General features: G+C 36.1%; 1 non-coding gene across 1 annotated transcript; it reads right to left on the bottom strand.

Annotated features, from left to right (window-relative positions):
• Nucleotides 1-2,220: 2,220 nt before the first annotated feature.
• Nucleotides 2,221-2,384, bottom strand: LOC126008410 (U1 spliceosomal RNA). Its single transcript, XR_007495743.1, has one exon. It is a non-coding gene; the product is annotated as a U1 spliceosomal RNA (small nuclear RNA).
• Nucleotides 2,385-23,731: the final 21,347 nt, after the last annotated feature.

The following is a 23,731-nucleotide window of genomic DNA, read 5'->3' as shown; positions in this document are numbered from 1 at the left end:
CACCTCTAAGGAAGTCATTACTTATAGCTTATACTTATATTACTTATACATATACTTATACCCTCCCCCTTATAGTATATAAGAAGAAATGTAGAACGCCACGAGGTCTTTTGCCTTTGTCCTGTTACGGGCACACGGCGGTAGACCCTGACTGGCCAGAAATAAAGACCCACTTGAGCTTTTGCCTGAGTAATCGTCTCTTCATTTCTCCGCGTCGGAGTGTTATCTGGACTGCTGGACCTTTCAAGTGAATCGTTGGTCCTCAGCTGCTGTTACTCTTGGAGAGGTTTCCCATTGAGGTTTTTATTTCATATACTGATTTTTTCAGAGCTTTTTTGGGGGGATATTTTGGGCCATACCCAGTGATGTTACTACCCAGGGGGTACTCCTGGCTATGCACTCAGAAATTGCTCTGGCTTGGGGAACCCTATGGGACACCGGGGTTGGAACTGTGCTCTGTCCTAGGTTAGCACATGGAAGGCAAATGCCCTACTGCTTGGGCCACTGCTCCAGCCCATTTTGCAGTTTTTTTGATTTCTATCTATATAAATTCTTGATTATTATTTATGTTCCATTCAGCTCAATCTATGCTTTTTTTAAATTTTATTCCTATGAGGATCCTCCATATTTCTTCTCTAAACTCCTTCTCTGAGAGGCTAATTCGGTGGTTGGCACATTTCGGGTCAGCAGAGCTGCTATCTTCTTTCTCTATGCCTGGTGTTGGCTTGCGTTGTTTTTCCGTTGCCACATTTATTATGTGTTTTTTCTTCTAGGTGTTATGGTGGCGTTCATTGGCTAGAAAATGCTCATGCTCCCCTGGTTCCACTTTGCTTGGCATTCCCAGGTCACCTTCCTCTCACCACTTTAGCTGGAACTTCTGGGCTGCGGTTGGTCTCAAATCCACAGTGATGATAAGACTTGCAATAAGATGTCCCTTGCAATGGCATCAGTGGTGGCTACCTGGCTCCACACTGCTTGAATGTTCCCAGGTCACTTCCATCTCGCTGCTTCAGCTGGGGTTTCTGGGTTGGAGTTGATCTCAAAGCCACAGTGATGGTCAGGTGTTGGCAGCAACTGGTCTTCGAATTTTCTTTCCTGGTCCTTTTTCCTGCTGGAACTTCCTCAATAGGAGGAATCCAGGCTTCTCTGTGCTGCATTGGTGCCAGGTGAGGCTCTTTTCAATGATGAAGTAATACATGCAAATACTCTTTTGGTTTCATTAATCTCAAGAATTTACTTCTTTGGGGGTCCCTTCACTGTCTCTCTGCTTGGCTGCCTTCCACCGTGCCTTCTTCAGTTCTAAGTTAATTTTTATAGTGTTTCTTCCCACCTACCCCTCCTGGGCCTTTCTATTCAAGTAATAGTTTTGTTGTTAGGGTGATTGCTTTCTTTGGTATTCTATTCCTGGCCTTTGTTCCTGCTGAATCATGCCTCCATTGAGTTCTGTCTTCCCTGGGTGTACAGAGGTGCCAGGTTAAGGTTTATTTATTTTTTTTGAAAAGGAATAACTTTCAATTCCCATCTCTTGGCTATATTACATCTCAAGAATTCCTTGCTGTTGAGGGGCAGGGAGTTTGCTCTACCTCCCTGCCTGCTTCAATTTGAGATGTGTACTTTCATGTACTTATTTTTGAGATGTACCTTCACTCAGATGTGTATTGAGGTTCATTGCAATTGGAGAAATCTGCAGATATGTACTCCCTGGGCCAATATGTTGTTGTGAGCACTTGTGTGACCAAGCATATATCACCCTCATTTCTCCTCTAGAGATATGGACTTTCCTGTTTTGATGCTCACTTGTGTACTGGGGCTCCTTCAGCCTTTGAAGAAGCCTATATTCTCTGTTCAGTTCATTACTTCACTCTTATTCTCTCCCTCTCCTTTTTCAATACCTTCAAATAAAACCTGTTTTTACTCTATTATTCATATTCTCCTTTAATTTGTCCTTTGAGGAAAGTCTACAGACAATAAACACCTGGAGAAGATCTAGGACTGACTTTGCTTGCCAGATTAAGACTTTGCTTGCCAGATTAAGTTCTAAATCTCTAAGCTGTTCTCTGGGCAATCAGAAGTGGAGAATGAATAGCAGATTCCCTTCTTGGATCTGCTACCACTCCCTCCCCACTTCATATAAATCACCTGGGGACCCATCCACTGGTATCATTTATTTAAAATGACCATTAACATTTATCAAAAGTGAGCATAGCCATATTTTTTCCTCAGGGGAGAGCACAAACGCAGTCCCCCACTACCACAAATTATGCAGTCAAGTTTCCCACATTTGGGGAAATCGCAGGGATCAGCACGTCCTGAGTGCAATGGATAAGCCTCGCCCTGGGGAAACCACCTTCGTGATCATGGTATCTCCCCTGCCAGGTAAGTATGAGCATAGCCATTTTAATTTTAATTATTTTATGTAAAAGAGAAAAGAAAACAGAATAATGTATCGGAAATTTGTCCTATAGAATGCTAGAAAAAATGTGACTTATACACTAAAACTGAACCATGAACATCTCTATAATTATATCTCATGATTATTCAATTAAAATTTTATTTTAGAAGTCAGAGAGATAGCACAGCTGGTAGGGCATTAGCCATTTGCCTTGCACACAGTGAACTCTGGTTCAATCCCTAGCATCCCATTTGTTCCCCCTGAGCCTGCCAGGAGTGATTTCTGAGCACAGAGCCAAGAATAATGCTTGAGTCCCACTGATGTGGCCCAAAATCAAAACTAACAAATAAGCTAACAAAATTTTTCTTTTAGAAATGTGTCTCCTTGATTTATAATGGTAGATTTATAACATTTATACCAAATCAATGGCTTGATTTATAATGGTAGTATACTTCAAGAGTTAGGATAGGAGACACACTCACACATCACAAAACGAAAACAACTACTACTCGCGTGGATGTGGGGAGAAAGAAACTATCACTCACTGTTGGTGGAAATTTCATCTAGTCCAGGCTTTCTGAAAAAAAAAATATGGGTATTTCTTAAAAATCTAGACATTTAGTGAGGCATTTAGTGGCCAGTTATGGCACAGCTGTAGGGCATTTGCCTTGTATGTGGCTGACCCTGAACAGACCTGGGCTTGATTCCCAGCATCCCATATGGTTCCCTAAGCCTGCCAGGAAAAATTTCTGAACACAGAGCTAGGAGTAACCCATGAACATCACCTGGTGTGGCCCAAAAACCAAAAAAAAAAAAACAAAAACAAAAAACAAACCTGTGGTACATCTATTCATGGAATACTATGTAGCTGTTAGAAAAAAAAAATAAAAATCACAAAATTTGCCTTTACATGGTTGGACATGGAGACTATTATGTTGAGTGAAATAAGTCAGAGAAAGAGAGATAAAAACAGAATAGTCTCACTCATATGTGATTTAAAAAAATAATAGACCATATAATAATGATGGCCTAAAACTAAAAAAGATGAAAGCTGGAAAGATCAGCCCATGATATCACAAAGAGTGGTAAGTGCAGTTAGAAAAATAACTACATAATAACTACCATGACAATGATAGAGAGAGAAATACAAAGCCTGTCTCTAAGACAGGCAGGGGATGTGGGATGGGGAAAATGGGGTACAATGATGGCTGGAAAGTTGCACTGCTAAAGGGGTGTGTGCATAATGTTATGACTGAAACCCAATTATGAACATGTTTGTAACCATGATGCTTAAATAAAGAAATTATTAAAAAAAAAAAAACAGGAGGCCCACTGGGAAATGTATTAGTCTGTCTCTTACCCCAAGGCAGGAAAACACTTGGCCATTTATGCATTTGCTAGAGAGGCACCACTGCTGACCTCTAAATTAGCTAGGGTCTTCTTCCTGCAATACAGTAATAATAATAGAAAAGAGGAGATGCTAAGAAAACTTAGGGATCCTGCTCTATGAATCTGAGTTTGCACAACTATGCAGTGGAACTGTCCGAGCTACAAAAGCCAATACCAACTGTGCAGGTGTTGTGGCATCTGTCAAGAAGAGTAACACAAAAAGGCAGTGAATTATGGGAGATTGGAATTTGGCATAACTTGATCAGCAAGTAAATATGCATGTAATATTTAATGCTTGTTATACATTAGTCACTAATTTAAGTCACAACCTGCTTAGTAGACCTTGGCCAGGAAGGACAATATGACTTTCTAATTGTGGACTCATTATTTTCCTGAATAACTAATATTAATAAATCACATTAAGTGTTCATCTAATCTGTCATACCAAGATCGACCAGAGGATTTTAACTAAGACCTGGAGGATATTTTTTGTCCTATTCTTTCCTGAACCCTGATCTTTCAATCATGGCTATGGAGGATGAGAGAGATTTTGTAAATTTAAGCTATGGGGAATTTTATTTAATTCATCCATGTAGCATCATTAAGTCATTTTACCAAAAGACTGTCTTAGCTTGGAAAAAGACTGTCATGTCTTAACTAGAGATTTTATAAGTAGTTTTGGAAGAAGTGTGCAATGCCGACTTTATATAATTATTAAAAGGATGGTGGAAGGCTAAATACATTTATCTTGTATGTGGTCAGTCCTAGAAATACACAGTGACCTAAGCACCCCAGAAAATGACCTCAGCATTTTACTTCTTCCCTAGCACTTCTGCTGTGTGGGGGCCAAACCATCACCCTTCCCAAAAAGGAGTGTTGGTATAACATTGTCTTTGGAAATATCTTCAAATATAAGATGGCTATTTTCCCTTATCTTTAAAACATGCAGTCTCCATTCTACTCTTGCTGATATTTTAGTAATTTTCAAAGATGATGACATGCTCACTTATAAATTATAAAGTCATAATTTTAAGTAATTAAAAATTTAAAGAAATCATTTAAAAAAACAGTGGATATGGAACTTATAGAATACAGACCCTTGACTAATCTGATTCTCAACCTCTAGCACCCCATATAGATGCCCCTTCAGGAATGATCATTGAGAACAGAGCCAGAAGTAAACCCTGAATACTGCCATGTTTCCACCCCAACCCTCAAAAATAGCAAAATACCTGAATTGTAGTAGGAAAGATTGTTCAGGGGCATAAGAAATTATCTTATATACAGCCAACCTAGTTCAATCCTAAGCACTGAATATTGTTGTTAGGTGGACAGTCACTGTGCAGAACAGAGGACACATAAAGATAATATAAGGTCAGAGAGCCCCTTAAGTCAAAGGGACTTGGATTCCTGAACAAGGGATAGGCACAAAATTTCAACATTTTCAGCTTGAGTATTCAAGGCATATATCTGCATTTCAAAAAAGAAGTTATATAAGCCAGGAATCATGTATATGAGCCCTGTTTGCTTATTGTCTTCAGCCCTGCCCTCCCAAAGACACTAGGTGAGGGGTTCCTAATTTCATTCCTAGCACTGGGCTGTCCTGGTTTCTGTTTTGTTTTTTTTTTTGTTTGTTTTTCTAGATACAGGCCTGAACGGTATAATGGCTCAGCTCCGATCATAATTATACCCTTAACAATTAGAGTAGCGATCCATGAGAAAGAACCAGAATTAAACCTTGAGCTCTGCTGGAGATGACCACAAAGCCAAAAATTTAAAATGGACTGGATACATCAATTTTTAGGTTTATTAAGATACATCAAAAGTCCCCTTTATGATAAAAATAATGAGTAGATATTACCCAAGTGACATATTTAATTTCTCATGTCAGCAAATTATTTATTGCTCTCTGCTTCCAGAAGTGGGAATAATTTTATCTTCCATTTACCATAGCTGGCTTTTGTCAACTTTTACCAATAAAATCAGTGGAAGTAATGATATAAAAAGTGCTGTCCTAATTTTTTGTTTTCTGTGTTTGGGGGGGACATACTAGGAGATGATCAGGGTTTATTATGTGTAAGGTATTACTCCTGGCAGGGCTCAGAAGACCATATGGAATTCCAGGGATGAAACCTTTATCAGCCACATGAAAGGCAAGTGTCCCACCTGCTATACTATCTCTCTGGCTTCATGTCTTAACTCTTTTTTTTAACTTATGTGTCTGTCCCAAGCATATAAAAGTTAACCAGGCATCAAGACAGAATAAACAAAGGACCATCTGTTTTTCCCAAACCTAAAAGCAACACCACCAATAAAGTGTCTGTTTGTCTTTTGTCAGGGTTATGTCCTAACATTTAAAAAATTAGCCTGAGTCACTATTTACTTCTGATGCATGAAGTAAACAGTCTGATTACTATACAGGGCTGATCATATAGAAATGCCTAGAGATTTTATGAATAGAAAGATAGGATGATTTAGCTTAGTGTAGCTAGTTTGTTACTTAAAAAGTACATTAGGGATTTAAATAATGCCACTGCAGGTCCTCCACACTAGATTAGTCACCAATTGGTTAGTCACCAATAGCTATCTCATGTGATGTGAAAATACCAGCTAGCTGAAAATTGATTTAATTTCTAAACCCAAAAGTTATAATATTAGTAATACGGGGATAGTTTTTTTCATAATCTAAAATTCAATGATATAAGAATAAAGTTGAAGAATAGATATGCAACCATGAAGGTCTTGTTCCATTGCTACATTAGGGTCAGTTAAATGAGAGACACACTGGTTGATCAAGAATGAGCTTTATTGCTGCAGATCAGATAATAAAGTCATGATGGCAAAATAATCATTTTGTCTACAACAGCACATATCTGTAAAGTCCTGTCCTTATCTAGGTTTTTTTGATTAGTTTTTTTGACCTAAAATTTTATGACTTAAAATCATCCTTACAAGCTTGTGGTTACCTTAGTTTCCCACAAAGTGCTCATATATTCTTTATTCAATATACTGAGAGTACATCTTTTCAATGCATGTCACCTTCATATGTGAAATTAAAGTCAATAGAGAACTTGTGAGTCTGATCTAATATTGATGTTTGGCTTGATTTTATACCCAAGATAGAGTACTAAACATGATCTGGATAGTAAAGGAAAGACTAAGGTTTAAGCTATCTCTTCACTCCCCAGTGTATAGTTATAACGTTTTTTTGTTAATTAACTTGCTTTTATTTATTTTTATTAATTAACATCTTTATTTAGGCATAAAGATGATAAACATGTTTGAAGTTGGGTTTCAGTTATAAAAAAAAATAAAGAACAAAAGCAGCTATAGATACTAACTGAGACCTCTGATATTTTATAATTTCTTTAAAGGCACAGTCTCTAGTATTCAATCTCTTTTTCATACAGACGTGTAGTTACTTTCCAGGCAAATCTAAATCCTAAGAGCAGAAAGACTTTGTGAATTGATTCAAAGAGAGAAGTACAGGGGAGAAGAAAGCCAACACCTCAGGGCATTGTCAAAACAATAGCAATTTCTTACAACATCCCAGTAGCCACAGGCTGTTATTTTAGTTGAGGAGGCTGTCTGGGAAAAAACAAAAAAGAAATAATCATAAGGAAGTTATATAAGTAAGTACCCACATATTTCTGGGTAAATTAAAATTTGTGAGAAATCCCAGGAAGCAAAGAAGACAATAGTTATGTACCTTTAGCTGACTTAGATGTTTTATATATGCAAGAAGTAAAAGTTGAAAGCTGTTTTTTAATTTGCCAGCAATTTGAAGGCTAGTCTCATACAGATTTTATTTTTTTTCCTTTTGGACTACTGGTAGAGAACAAAGACAAGGAAGGCATTTAAATATTAGTCATGGCTAATTCCTGTAACCAAATAATTAAACTTTTTTTTGCATCTTTTCTCCTATATTTTTATCTATATCTGGTAGTGTTCAGTTATTATGCTCTCGGGATCTTAACAATGCTGGGGATGAATGCATACCTCCTACATGTAAGCAAACATATTCTCCAGATTCAGTTCATAGAGATATTCCTTAGATACTACTTCTACAATTCCCCCTGAAATCTTGATACAAAATAAAACAAAACAAGGAAACAAAAATCAATTTTCAATGACTCTCTGGGGGTTAGAAAAAATAAAACAAACTGAGTCAAAGCCTATAGTTTAGAGACTTTGACCAGGTTTCTTGGGAAAATCTACCTCATTGCATTATTTTGGCTCTGGTTGTGAGGCAGGGGATTGTAATATGTTAGACTCCAAAACTGTATTTACACACTGTCTATAATGGCTTGAGGAATTCTGTTATGATCCTCCTCCTGATGTCTACATATCTCCAGAAATTCAAGGTCAAAGGAAACTCAAGATTCACTTAAGGACTCAATTAACAGCTCATCAGTAAGACCCAAATCTTATTTGCAAAAGGCAAGTGAGTAAAAAAAACAAAAAAACAAAAAGCCCAACTGCCCAGTTATAACCCAAGCAGCAACCTCTTGTTCTTTCCCTTTCAGGAGGTTTTCCAATTACAGTAAAATTCCCTTTCCCACTTTCCTGACAGGGTGTTCTAATTTTTGCTCAGAGACAAAGGACTTGGAAAGTTGCTTTAACATAGTAAGGGATTTGCTGAAGTCATGCCATGGGAAGTTATCTCTCCCTTTCCTATTTTACTCAGTTTTGTTCAAAAATTGGAAATTTGAGGCCTTTCTTAATCTTTTTGTTTGTTTGTTTGTTTGTTTGTTGTTTTTGGGCCACACCCAGCAGTGCTCAGGGGTCACTCCTGGCTGTCAGCTCAGAAATAGCTCCTGGCAGGCACGGGGGACCATATGGGACACCGGGATTCGAACCAATCACCTTTGGTCCTGGATCAGCTGCTTGCAAGGCAAACGCCGCTGTGCTATCTCTCCGGGACCCTTTCTTAATCTTAACTGGTCTTTTTCTGTTTCTCATTTTTCTGTTTCAATGACTAACCTGATCCCGAGTTCACTCTGATGTGTGATTTCCTAAATGTTCCAGAACCCTGTGGTTGAAAAAGACAGTTGAAGCATGCTAGAACATCTTCATTCATTTCTGAAAATTTCCCCAAAATGTATCATTAGAAAAATTTAGTTTGAATGGGTAGAGACTAATTTTTATTCTTCAGCCTGAGTTTGGGTTCAACCTTCAGCTACAAACTTTCATACATAGATCAGGCAGTAAGGCCGCTAGCATACCCTGCCAAAAGACACCCCCAAATTTTTTTCCAGAGTTACAAATTAGAATTAATATGTTTCCGTTTCAAAGAAAGGCTCATCAAATGAGGTGTATGGTTCTGTGCATTCACATTATCCAGTTCTCTTGCTGCTGGAGAACATAAATCTTGTCACTCACTTTCACCTTTGTTGTGCTTCCTTTTGGTTTCTTCTGACTATATTTACTCTTTCTTTTTTTTAACTTTCAGTTCTTGCCTTTCCTTTACTGTGAAATTTTTTTCTTTCTTTTTTATACAAGCTTTGCTTTAACAAACAGATGATCTCATGACTAGATAAGAGCCAGTGGTAGTAATAGGTTTACAACCTTTGGACAAGCCTTTTGCTGAGTTTGTTCTTAGAGAAACCCCTTTCATATTTGACAGACAAAATGTTCAAAATACTTCTATTTTTCCATTCTTTGTTTACTTTTTGACAGTTTAGATGGCATGTCAAATGCAGATTAGGGGTCCAAGTATAAATTTTTCTTTCCTTTTCTTCAGAACTCCATAGGAAGGAGGCAGTGTGTATCTTTATATCAGGAATTGCTCAACTCTCCTCAATCCACCCCATTTTTTGTTACTACTTCAAATTCAACTATTTCTCCTCCTTCAAGTCCAAAGTTTTCCTCTGCCTCTGGCTTTACCCTCAACTATTTTGAGCTCCCTGTGATAAAAGCAGAGATGGTTTACAGGGCTTAGATTATATTATTCTACAGTTTTATTTTATATAAGAGAGGATAGAAGAGCACTTATATTATAAAATTGTCAGAATTATCTAGGCCAGGAGGGAGGCCAAATTTATAACTCAACCCTTACCATCCCACTATAGTGAATCCCAAACATCATGGTCTCTCCTGAGGGCCTTATACCTTGGTCTGGCTTCAGGCTTTGGCAACATAATATATTTGTCACCTGGTTGCTTAAAACTCAGTAGAGATTTTCATGAACTGGATTCATGCAAGTAAATATAAAATATACTATTTCCCAGGTAGATTTAAAATTATAAATTAGTTCAAAAACTCCAGGGGAAAAAGGAGAAGTCTTAGAAGGAGGCATTCACACCAGAGAAAGGATCTATGTGGCATCTCTAAATGCTTTAAAGAGTGAAGTAATTACAGTGAGCAAGGATCTTAAAGAGAGATGATCCTCTAGGATTTCTTCAAAGACAGAAATCAAACAGATAGACATACCTCTGAGTGTCAGTCTTCCTTCAGCAGGATCTATCTTTGCTCCTTTCTTTTCATATGGGAAACAAACAGTTTGCCCACAAATTGAATATCTGTGATCTCCAGATAATTTCTCTACCTCCTCCTCTTCCTGATTTGGGAAGGTTAAATCCACCACTGAAGTAAGGTTCCATCTATGCTCATAGCCCAGACCAACATTCTCTCTTTCATCAATAATAGAGGCTTGAAACCTTCCTCAAAGCACTCTGGCACAACTGTGTGAACTTATTGCTTTAAACTGAATTCCAGATGATGAAAAGAAAGTCAGTGAACATTAATACTGATTTCAAATATGCTCTCTTTGTGTTGCCCACACAGCTGAATAGATTTCATACAGCCCAAAATTCTTTTATTAAACTTAGAATCTTTGACTTTGTGGGAAAATTGATAGAAATTTGGGAATATAAGGAAAACTGGTAAAGATTTATGGCATAAGGGAAGGTAAAGGAAAACGTTAAAAAATTCTAAGCATAAGAAAAGCCTGAATTACCAGAGCATAGAAACTCAAGCCAAAACAGTTTAGTACAAAATCATTGTTCTGTTCTCCAATGCCACATCAGCTTTAATTATAATTTTAACTGTGTAAGCCCAGCCTACTTGTTTGATTTTCTGCTTCCATGTTTGAAGGCACAAAGGGGATTGGACCCTCTTTGTTCAAGGTTGAGAGTTGGCAGGGCTACTGCACAAATAAAATCATTTCTCTTTTACCCACTTTGAACTACAATCTTAATACCTTAAACTTCTGTAATAGCTTTAGTTTCAAATACTTTTAGAGGTGCCTTTGTTGCATTTCACTCCCTTCCTTCTCCTAATTCAAAGCTTCCTAAATTAAAACTGTTGGACAAGGCTGGAAAAGACAGTATAGTGATTAGGATATTTGCCTTCCAAGCATTGCCCTATACCCTCATATTTTCCCTTGAGTACCACCAGATGTGACAACAGGGAAGAGTCTGAAATAGCACCTGAACACAGTAGAATGTGGTTCAACTAGCAGCCTTCCCACAATACTCCTGGGGAAAGACAGCATGGACACTGTCACACCATGTATAGAAATTTTTTATATTTCTATAGAGGGCAGTTAGAAGGCCCACTAAAATGTCATGTTTTTAGCACAGATGGCTAATCCATATACCCTCAAAGGATTTTCTTCAGAAGGCCCACTGTGGAATCACAGAGTGGAAAGCTGGAGAATTTTGTAGAGAAATTTTTGAGATTCATGTTACGGTACTGATATTATATTCCCTTCATATTATTTGGTCTATTCACAAGCAAAATATAGCCTTGATTAAAAATCCCTGGATAATTTTCAGCACCAAATTAAAGACAATATTTTTTCTCTCTCTATTCAAATTGCCCTTGCACTGTCGGCTTCTGGAAAACAAGGGTTTGGCCAGCATACAGATTTTGGGCTATAGACTTTTCCCAGAGATTGAGAATTGCATCTTTGTAGATATAACTCTTTTCATTTTGATCTCTAAAATAAGTGAGTCTTTCCCAGGGAAGACAAGAATTCCTACAGAAGTTCCACTCTTCACTAATTCCTTATTTTACATCTAAGGATATTTTATCATGAACTGCTTTGAGATGTTAAACATAATCATCTCCTTTGTAAATCAGAACTCATATTGTTTTTCCCTCTAGTCTGATGTATTATTGTTAAGCTCTATTTTGTAATTGTAAACATTCTTTTCATATCTGTGACCGGCTTTTACCCCTTATAAAACTCCTAGCATAAAGATTTGTGTGTGTCTTATATTTCTTCATATTTTGCCACCTATGCATCCACTTCTTTTCAAGAGGACTCAAAAGAAGTCTTCTAATTTAAACAGAACCCCAAGAGTTAGTCAGCGACAGAACACTGCTGTGAATGACCCCAAGACAACAACAACAACAACAACAAAAAGAACAACTAAAAAGCAATCATTGAATAAGAATTAAAAACAAAAGAGGGGGTTGTATTTGTATGTGCTTTATAAATAAACATTGACAGTTCAAATATAGTCTTTTGCAGGAAAGTTTAATGAAAACTAAACTCTTCTCTCTGTCTGTCTGTACATTTGTCTTCCCCAAATTTGTTTTATTTCTTGATAGAATTGCCCCAAATGCTTATGGTCTGAAATAATACTAATAAATGAAAATAAGTTTAATATGTAATCCTTTTGGGCTGAAGAGATAATATAGTGAACAAGGAGCCTATATTACACATGTGCACATGTGATCTAATCCCTAGCATCACATATAATTCCTCAGCACTGCTAGGTGTATCCTTGAACACAGAACCAGGAAAAACCTCAGAGCACTGCTGAGTATGCTCCCCAAATAAAAAAATGAAGGTGATCTATTCAGACTGCAATTGTTTAATGGGTTTTCCTACTAAATAGAATAAAATAGCTTTATTTCATGTGAGTGTTGCCATTGCATATTTTAAGAAACCTAATTTGGATTTTAAGAACTAAGTTAAGATCAGCGGAGGGTCTATAATGTGATGAAATTATTTTATTGTTTACTCTTTACTTTTTTTCTTTTTCCACCTTTTTTTTTCTTTTTTTTGGGGGGGGGAGGGGTCACCTGGAGGCCCTCAGGGTTTACTCCTGGCTCTGTGATCAGAAATCATTACTGGAGGCTGGGGACCATATGGGATGTTGAGATTCGAACCACCATCAGTCCTGGGTTGGCTGTGTGCAAGGCAAATGCCCTACCACTGTGCTATCTCTTTGGCCCCTCCCTTTACTGTTTAGATGAATAAAAATTGGGTTTATTATACAGAAAAAAAAGAACTAAGTTTCATATGCAGTTTAATAGTCTTTGTTGTTTGTTTGTTTGTTTTATAGTAATTCATGTGTTTCATACCTTTTGTATATGTGAAATAAAACTTACCAGAAATACAATTTCTAAGAAAAAAATCTCAATTGGTTAAATGAAAGGAAAAGAAAAAAAGAATAGTTATTAGAAAATCTTCTGAGACCATCTATATGCTGCTTCCTTTCCTTACAGAAAATAAAAGTCAAGTCTACTTGGTATATTGGAACTTCTTGGGATGCATTGTCATAAAAGAAATGTTTAATATTCTTAAATTTAAGAATTCCAAAATTAAATAGAAAATTTAAGGGCTATTATATGTTCTAGTTAATTCTGGGTATTTTAGAAAATTGTATCTTACAATTTAATTTACACTAATATTCTAAAAGATTTTTGTCTTTTATAAAATTGTTCTAATGCATAAAGTTAAAATATCTATAAAGAGACTGGAAAGATAGCATGGAGGTGGGGCTTTTGCCTTGCATGCAGAAGGACGGTCGTTCGAATCCCTGCAACCCATATGGTCCCCCAATCCTGCCAGGAGCGATTTCGAGCACAGAGCCTGGAGTAATCCCTGAGAGCTGCTGGGTGTGACCCCCCAAAAAATGTCTATAGAAGAATAAAAGGATCCTAGGGATCTATTCTAGGAACACAAAAATACAATTCAAAAACCCCTTCCTCACACCTATATTCATTGCAGCTCCCATTTGATTCAGCTATACCACTCTTAGGGATATATCCCAGGAACTCAAAAACACAATACAAAAATTCCTTTCTCACACCTATATTCATTGCAGCACTATTAACAATAGCCAGACTCTGGAAACAACCAAGATGCCCTTCAGCAGAGGAATGGCTAAAGAAACTATGGGACATATACACAATATTATGCAGCCGTCAGGACAGATGAAGTCATGAAATTTTCCTATATATATGGATGTACATGGAATCTATTTGTGTTTTTCCTAAAAAATAAAATCCTAAACCTAAAACTCTTATAAAATATGCTCTGGTTAATTTACAATGTAAAGGAAACATCTTCCAAATTTGGTGTGTGTTTTAAGATCTTTGACTGTGAGCATTCTAAGGCCTTATGTAATTTAAAGAAATGTTCCCATGTCTTTTATTCGGAGAGGTCTGCAGAAAATGTCTTTAACAAGTGCTGCAGAGTACAACTCGGTCACACTAGATGTGAAAATGATTAACAACTAGCTTGTTTCAAAATTTTGGGTATTGTTCTAGGGACTGTATTAAATTTGAAAGGACTTTTGGGAAGATATGATTTTGACAATGTTAATCATTCTAATCCATGAATAGAGAATCTGTTTCTATGTGTTTTGAAATTTCTTTTAATAATGGTTTGTAGTTTTCATTATATAAGTATTTCACTTCTTTTATTAACTTGATCTTGCATGATTAATATGGCAAGACTTCCAATACTAGATTAAATTATAGTGAATAGTGTGGAAAACATTGTCATATGCCTGCTTTTAGAGGGAAAGCTTTCAGTTTTTTACCTCTTAGAATGATGAGATAAATGAGATAAAAATTGATATTGATATCAAATAGAAATAGGAGAAAAACTCAAGCACTTGGAAATTTAACTTATACTGGGAGCTGAAGAGACTGTACAATGGTCAGGGAAATTGCCTTGCATAAAGCTGATTCAAGTTCAATCCCAGAATCTCATATGATCCCCAAGCATTTCCAGGAGTGATTCATGTGCACAGAGTCAGAAGTAAGGACTACTGCCTGCTGTACCCCAAAAACACAACACAACACTACTCAACTAGTACATAAAAGAGGAAGTGGAATTCAAATATTTCTGGAAACAAAGAATAAGAAATAAGTTACTAGAGCTGGTGGAATGAATACAACAAAAGCAAATTTAAAAGCCAAGTTCATTGCAGTGCAAACATTCATTATTAAGCAAGAAGGGTCCTATATAATAATCCAACCACCCAGTTTAAGCCTTCAAAAAAAGACTAATAAAGGGAATCCAAAGCAAGCAGAAGAAAGAAAATAATAAAACTTCTATCGAAATCAATGAAATGGAAACTAAAATAAAATCAAAATATCAATGGTGATCCCTGAGTAAAGAACCAAGAGTAAGCCCTGAGCATAACCAGATGTTCCCCCAATTAAAGAAAAATACATTTAAAGAATTGCAAATTATTGTAACAAGAAATGAATCATTCATTTCTATCTCTTATTGACATCTTTACATCTTTGATATTCCTATTTAATACTTTATTGCAAAATGTTTTTATGCAATCAGGAAAAATCATTTCTCTTTGTGTTAGATATTATTATTGTGTTATTGACACTTTTTATGGAATATCAGAATGAAATACTATTCAAAAGTTCAAATTAATTTCACAAAAGGAGTAGCATCTTGTTTAAAGGGTTTTAGTTGACTAACAGTGTGACAAAATATTCTCTTGAACTAGAATTATAAGTTGATCTTGATACTAAATTATATAGTTTTTAGAAAATCTTGGGCATTTGTCATACCTGTCATATCCTCACCTGCTTCAACAAATTCTGAGTTTATATATATAGTTTGCAAAATTTGGCCAGATAATCTCTACGAGAAGCAATCTTTAAAGTGTGTTTATTCAAACCTCACACAGTACAGCTTAAGGGGAATGACTCTTGAGAATTAAGAGTGACTTGATTCTTGAAGATGGATGTGACATTTAAATGTATTTAATTTAATTTGATTTTAGGGTCACACCTTGCTTTCTTAGGATTACTACTGGCTCTGTTCAGGAATCATTCTTGCTGTGTTTGGGTAACCCTTTGTGGAGTTGGTGATGGAACCTTGGTTATATATGAGGCCTTTTCTGCTCTACTCTCTCTTTCTGGCTCTCAACAATTTAATTATATCTATCCTTATTGTGTTTATGAAAATAACTGGCCAATTTTTATAAGTAAATTATTCTATTACTGTAATCATTTGGTAGATGAGCAGTGAGCATAGGGAGAAAAAATGCTTCAGTAATTCAACTTTTTGTTAGATTTTGGTCCTTTTAAATATTTTTTATTTCTTTTATTTTTCTTATAAACTAGAAGAAATCTTCAGGTTTTCTAATAATTGTATATGACTTTCTGAAATAGCATTTTCAGTATTTTCTAGTTAGATCTCATTGATTAACAATTCAGATAGTTCTCTACTTTTTTAAAATATCTTTATTTAGGGCCCGGAGAGATAGCACAGCGGCGTTTGCCTTGCAAGCAGCCGATCCAGGACCAAAGGTGGTTGGTTCGAATCCCGGTGTCCCATATGGTCCCCCGTGCCTGCCAGGAGCTGTTTCTGAGCAGACAGCCAGGAGTAACCCCTGAGCAACGCCGGGTGTGGCCCCAAAACAAAACAAACAAAAAATATTTTTATTTAAACATCTTGATTACAAATATGATTGTAGTTGGGTTTTAGTCATGTAAAGAACACCCCTTCACCAGTGCTACATTCCCATCACCAATGTCCCAAATCTCCCTCCTCCCCACCCCTCCCCCGCCTGTACTCTAGACAGGCTTTCTACTTCCCTCATTCATTCACTTTGTTATGATAGTTCTCAAAGCAATTATTTCTCTAACTGACTTCACCACTCTTTGTGGTGAGCTTCATGTCGCGAGCTGGACCTTCCAGCCCTCCTCTCTTTTGTCTCTGGGAATTATTGTAAAAATGTATTTAATTTTTCTTAAAACCTATAGATGAGTGAGACTATTCTGTGTCTATCTCTCTCCTTCTGATATTTCACTCAGTATAATACATATACATCCTTGTATAGGAAAATGTCATGACTTCATCTCTCCTGATGGCTGCATAATATTCCATTGTGTATATGTACTACAGTTTCTCTAGCCATTCATCTGTTGAAGGGCATCTGAAAATGAAGAACTTGACTTAGATTTAGATATTATCAAAGCATGGATGTTTTTAATGAATTTTTGAAGGTAATAACACTGTGATCCAAAAATATCTGTAATCTTTAGGTATTTTGACTGAGCTGAGAAACCTGTAGTTTGGGATTGTCATGATTGAGTCCTCAGTTTATTTCTATTTTAATTTTTTCTCTTTATGAAAGATTACAACACAACTTTTTATTTGTTTTGTTTGTTTTATTTTTTTTTATTTTTGTGGCACACCTGGTAGTGCTCAGGGGTTACTCTTGGCTTTGTGCTCAGAAATCACTCCTGGCAGGCTCAGGGTACCATATGGGATGTCAGGGATTGAATCTGGGTCTGTCCCAGGTTAGCCACATGCAAGGCAAATGTCCTATGTCTTTGCTATCACTCCAGCCCCTAAAGCACAACTTTTTAAATGAATTGATGTATCCTCACTACTGAGAGATTGGTCCTATAAAATAACTGATAAAACAACAGCTATGAACCTTTCTAATAAGTTGCAAAAGTGGTGCTCTAACAAAATTGCACTCTTGAAAATCTGTAAATATCTTGGTTCAAAATTTGCTTTTATCGGTAGAGAGACTTCTGAAAGCAGAACATAGTTTACTTTGACAAATAGTGTTTCCACAGTTCAGTTCTATTGTCCCTTTTTAGTTTATAATGGCATTCTTAAGGAGTATATGTCAAGATTTAGGTCAGCACTTTATTTATATCAAAAAGCTAACCATGGATAATAAAAAAATGCAAGAATTCCAAAGAAAAGGGAAAATCAATAGTTCTTTAAACAGGAAGCAATCAATTTATACTCAACTTTCCAATTTCTATGAAAATAGAACAAAAAATGGACAGTAGGATTGCAACTTGACCAAAGACAAATATTAAACAAGATTAGCTTTCCTCGCCTCATCATCTTTAGGACAGCTTATATCATTTTACTCTTCCCTCAAAAGCCTAAGCCTTAATTTGTTTAGATTTGCAGCTCAGATAGAGTGTGTCTTAGATTACAAGTCCCAATCTTATTGTTCATTCTGATACCAATAAGCATGGATTTTTCCCCCTCAAATTTTCCTGACTAGGGCTTGCTAGAATGTCAGTTGTAAATGGGAAATATCTGGATTGGGGGGGGTCTTGTAACTATGCAAACATGACAAGTTTGAATTTTGTTTTTCACACATACTTGTAATCTCTCATATTATTATAATATCTTTATATATATGTGTGTATATATACATATATATATATATATATATATATATATATATATATATATATATATATATATATATATATATATATATATATGGAGGTGGGTCATACCAAGTGGTGCCCAGGATTTATTCCTAGTTCTGTGCTAAGGCATCACTTCTGAAAGGGTTCAAGGTACCATATAAGGTGTTCAGGCATCTAACATGCATCAGTTATGTGCAAAGCAATTGCCCTAACCACCGTTCTATCTCTCCAGCAAATCTTCATGTATTCTTCTATTCCATCTCTTGATATTTTTTGTCCTTTGACCCTAAGTAATGTACCCCTCTGTTTCCTATTAAACCAAGTACATTTATCAATAGAGCAGGGAAAAGATAAGTATAGAGCAGCTTCTGAGAAGAATCCTGGAACTTGTGCTAAAGGACTCCTCTTACACTCTGAGAAGAGTCAACAGAAACAGAACAGTGTCTAGGAAAATTTTTGTTTTCTCTTTTTTTGGGGGGGGTCACAATGAACACTACTTTGAGACTTTCTTGGCTCTGAGCTCAGGGTTCTCATTTAGTGGTATTCAGGGGATCAAATCAGTGCTCTACAGCACTGGAAAAACACCTCAAATTTGTTATGCAGTACTAGAAGTGGATGATTATTTCCTCATGTTACAAAGAGCAGACAATTATTCTTCAAGGATTAATCACTTATGCCAACTAGGACAACCTCGCTTTAAAACAACACCTCTCTGCTCTATCTATGATTATACATGGCTAATATCCTCACCAGCCCCAACCCCCAAAACTGAAGGAAAGAATTTTTTTAAAGGATAGACACTGACCATCTTTTCATACCCTATCACCTAAATCAATTCTGTCTCTTGAGTATTTGGCCTTGGTGTGGTGATTACCTGATTTTAGGTTCAATGACATTCTTTTTATTTTATTAATTAAAAAAAAATCTTTGGACCACACCCAGCTCTACTCAGGGATTGATCTGGTTCTGTGCTCAGATATCACTCCTGAAGGGGTTCAAAAGACCATATTGAAGTGCCAGAAACAAATCCAGGTTGGCCATGAACTTGAGTGAATTAGACTAACTTCCCTGACTGCTGTACTCTCTGGCCTGTAACACTCTTTAATGTTCTTATTATAGTCTTTTTTCTTCTTTCCAGTGGAGGTTAACCTTCTTTAGGCTGATGCTGCACAATTTAGAGATCATTTAGAATTTTCTCAAGTCTTAGTTTCTGCACCAAATGATGTTCAATCTTCATGCTTCTAGTTTTCTTTGGGATTGATGACAGGTTATCTTCTTCAAATTTTATCTTGTTTTTTATTATCCCCCAGAACTCATTGTTAGCAGCAACCTATCAACCTCCTTAATATTATAGATATTTTCTGTTTCTAGGACAAATACAAGAATTCATAAATATGGAAATATAAAAATCAGCATACAAATAGAAATTTCTTTCAAATAATCTAGCAATAACAACTTGAAAATGAAATTGAAAATCATATTAAAAAGTAATAAGCAAAAAGATTAAACAGCTAGAAATATGTCAAGATATAATTGTAAAACATGTATACTGCTTTATCATTGTTGTTAAAAAGTTAAAGACAAAAGTGAAAAAATTGAAAGACTAGAGAGTGTGTTATGGTGGAAATGAAGGATGCAAAAAATCAAATGATGTAGTTAGTCCTTTTATGTCTTGCATGTATGGGGTATAATCAATAAATCAGTATAATTAGCTAAGGTTGGTATAAAATATAGCATCTCAGAAGCCCTAGACTTCAACAGCTTTATGCATTAATGCAGACTGATGCAGAAGTAAATAATAGTTCTCATACAAGTCATGTGTTGATGGAAGACAAATAAACTGTGGGGCAGTGGGTACCAAGCAGTAAGATGGTGACCTCAGGACACCAGTGACCAAGTATTGAATGTACAGCATAGACCTGAAAAGTGGACTCTGAGGAATATAGAAAATGAACAACGGGGCTCTGAATAGAGTGGACCTAGCTAGATAACATGGGACCTGAACTGTGTTGGGACCTGGAGAGCATGAAACCTTATTAGGGTTGGACTTGAGTATCCTTGGAATCATCAAAGAGACATAGCATTGGAGTTGCTATTCCTGAATAGAAATCTTCTGTTTATTATAAAATTACTTTATTTAAATATGATGATTAGATACCCCATTAAAAACCACGTGGTTTACAGTTACTCATAAACATTTTTCCCCCTGCCATTTTATATTCCAACACCAATCACAACCACTAGTGTAAAATTCCCTTCACAATTGTCCTGGGTTTCTACCACCTCCAAGACTACCTCCTTGGCAGGCATAACATAATTTAATTTATATTGTTTGTTCATAGCTAAGTGGCAATAAAATTATAAAAAAAAACTACAGCAGGGCAAAATTTTAAAAATTATTTTAGCAATGGAGTCTTATGTCATTGTTTGAAGGTTTAGTACACTTTCTGTTGCTTGTTGATCATTCTGTTATTGGTTTTTGTTATATTAGGTGGCTTTTTATGCTATATCTAATTTGGTGTGTTTCTTCTTAGAGTGACAATATTGTAAGATTTGGGGATATCATGTAGCCACATATGAAACTGCGTGGTCCAGTAACCCCAAATTCGGTGTCATGAATATGGCTGCCAGGCCTTCAGGAAATATGAAAAGCAGTAAGAGGGTGTCAGCAATCACTCCTACAAAGTCCTGGTGATGTCAGCCACAATACTGGCATACCTGTAGTTTTGGTTGTTTAGGTGTCTCTGTGGAAATTATCGGTAAACTGTAACTTCCTTTGCTCCTGCCTTTTACTGGGAGAGATTTCCGGCCAGCAGCTTTCTCTCAACCAGGACAGAAGGCAGAAGGCAGATACAAATTATTCGCAAGTGTTAAGCTCTTTTGTGAACACCTAAAAAATTAAGCTGTAGAAATTAGTAGAATGGCTCCTGGTGACGTAAGCCAGTCAAGAGGTTTATTGAGGGAGAGAGCAGGGCTTTTATGCCCTGCTTCAGTGGGAGGAGCAGCAACATAGGATTGAAACTTAAACCAATCAGATTTGTACAGGTACAACGATTTTAACCAATGGGAGCAAAAACACATTTTGATGGCAGGAAGGATAAAGAGGAACCTGGCAGGATGGGGGGAGGGGAAGCAAATCCTTAAACAAATAGTTAATAGATCTTTCTTTTGTGCAAGCAATAAGGATTACAGTTTAAACCTTACAAAAACCTATCTATAATTACGTTTTTGAGAGCAGTTACAAAAACAGGTTCCATGGAAAGGTTAAGGAATCTGGTTTAAGCCAGATTCTGTGTGCCGGGCTAAATTTATTTGCAGAGTTTCTTTTTGGCTCGGGGCTAAGCAAACTTATGGCTTGAATCAGGCAGCGGTGAAAAATTCATTCAGAGTTCCATTGAATATGTGGGTGTACGGTCGCCCACAGTAAACAATATAATCAATAGAATCGGTAAACAATTGATAAAACAATAAAGCTGAGGCATTAATGAGGCAGTGATCTTCTGATGATTGTTGCTTCAGAAGCTTGGCAAAGAGGCACTTGGTCCACCGTTACTCCCACGAGTGCCCCAGTTTTCAGTTGTGAGGGCAGTGACTCATGATATTTTATGTCTTGGTTTACATCTCCTTCAAGAATAAAACAATTCTAGGAAGCTGGCAGTCAATGAGGAGGACATGGCAGTAGGTCTGTGCCAAGGACATGGCTGCTAGGCCTGGACACTTCTCTTTTGATAATGTATCTGGCAGGCAGAAGTATATGTGCTTTTAGCTTTTAAAAGCTCTTAGCTTTTAGCCTAATACTGATTTAATTTTTAGGCACCACATGGTTCTTGAGCACTGCTGCCACCAAATACAGAGTCTCTCAAATGCAGTATCGAACAAGTGTAGTTAGTCATGGCTCTATATGCCCTTCTCAACTCCTCATAGCAAGAAAAATAAATCTATGAACTAAATAAAACAGTGCAATTAAAATACTATGTCCAAATTTATTGTTTTCTTACAAAATTCCAGTTGTTCTTTTTGATTTTCAGAAATTAGCAATCTTATATTAAAGTGTATGTAGAAATGTGCAGTAACAAAATTTTCAAATCAATTTAAAAAATTAAAGCTGAGGGATTCTACCAGCTTTAAAACTTACCACAAAATGAAAATTATCTATATAGATTCTTTTAGGCAGATAAATAGACATAGAGATCAATGTAACAAACTTTATAATTTTCAAAATATCTTATTTATTGGGACAGAGCGATATTGTAGCCATAGGGCATTGCCTTGCTCTTGGCTGACCCAGAATGAACTTGGTTCGATTCCCAGTGTCCCATATGATCCCCCAAGCCAGGAGCAATTTCTGAGCGCATAGCCAGGAGTAACCCCTGAGAGTCACTGAGTGTGGCCCAAAACATGATAGATAGATAGATAATAGATAGATAGACAGATAGATAGATGATAGATAGATATCTTATTTATGGAAAACTAATATGTGTGTGTGTCTTTGAGGCCATACCAGGATATGTATTGGAATTATTCCTCCTGCCTATATACTAAGAGATCACTCCTGGCAAGACAGTACTATCTCTGGTAGTGTCAGAGATAAGCCTGGGTTTGTAGCATGCAAAACAGGCACCTATTCTGCTGTACACTTTTTTTTCTAGCCTATGATAAATTTAAGAGTGTCAGAAGATGACTTAATGGAAAAAAGAAATAGTCTTTAAACAAATTTTCTGGGAATAATGGAGTATTTCTATATTAAAAATAAAATTTGATCTCTATCTACCATCAACTTAAAATATTAATGAAAAATAAATCAAACCTAAATATTAGAGAAAAGGCTAAAAATCCCACTAGAGATTAGAAGGATAATCTACTAGATCCTACTAGAAACTAGAAGGATAATTTTGTAATCTTGGGTTAGACAGATGACTGAGTTCTGGCAATTGTCATCTAGCTGAATGTTAAATCTGTATTAGTAAATGAAGAATCAAAAGTCAATAAAATGTTTACAAAATTACTTCAGAATGTGAAAAAAAAAACCTTTTCAAAACACTTTTTATTTTACCCTTCTTTATATGAATTTAAAAATAAGTAGAACTATGGATTTCTAGTATGTGTACAAAACATCCCCAGACCTGAGTTTTTTTTTTACCTGGATAAGGATTTTATTCAATTACTCTCTTTCTGAGGCTATTTAAATAAATAATTACAGATTTATAAAAAGTAAGGAATTTACATGCCTTTAAGTTAGAACTATTTTCCATGAATTAAGAATGTTCCCAAATAGTTTTGGATGCAATCTTATATTTGATTATTTAATTAACAGTAAACCCAAAATTTTATTTAATTTGAACAATGAATAATCATATTTCTCTTAATTATTCAAGTGTTGGAAGAAGAGGAAAAATATCTTAATTTTAAATTTCATTTTTTGTAGAACTTTCAATGTCAACTTGACAGAAATGATTCTTCTAAGGAGAAAACATATGATAGACATTTTATCATGAATAATAACAGTCTCAAACAAATTGCAAAACAAAAATAGGGTAGCTTCTT

This window comes from Suncus etruscus, chromosome 4 (genome assembly GCF_024139225.1).
Source record: "Suncus etruscus isolate mSunEtr1 chromosome 4, mSunEtr1.pri.cur, whole genome shotgun sequence".
NCBI classification, from domain to species: Eukaryota; Metazoa; Chordata; class Mammalia; order Eulipotyphla; family Soricidae; genus Suncus; species Suncus etruscus.
This window is presented reverse-complemented; position numbering and strand designations above follow the sequence as displayed.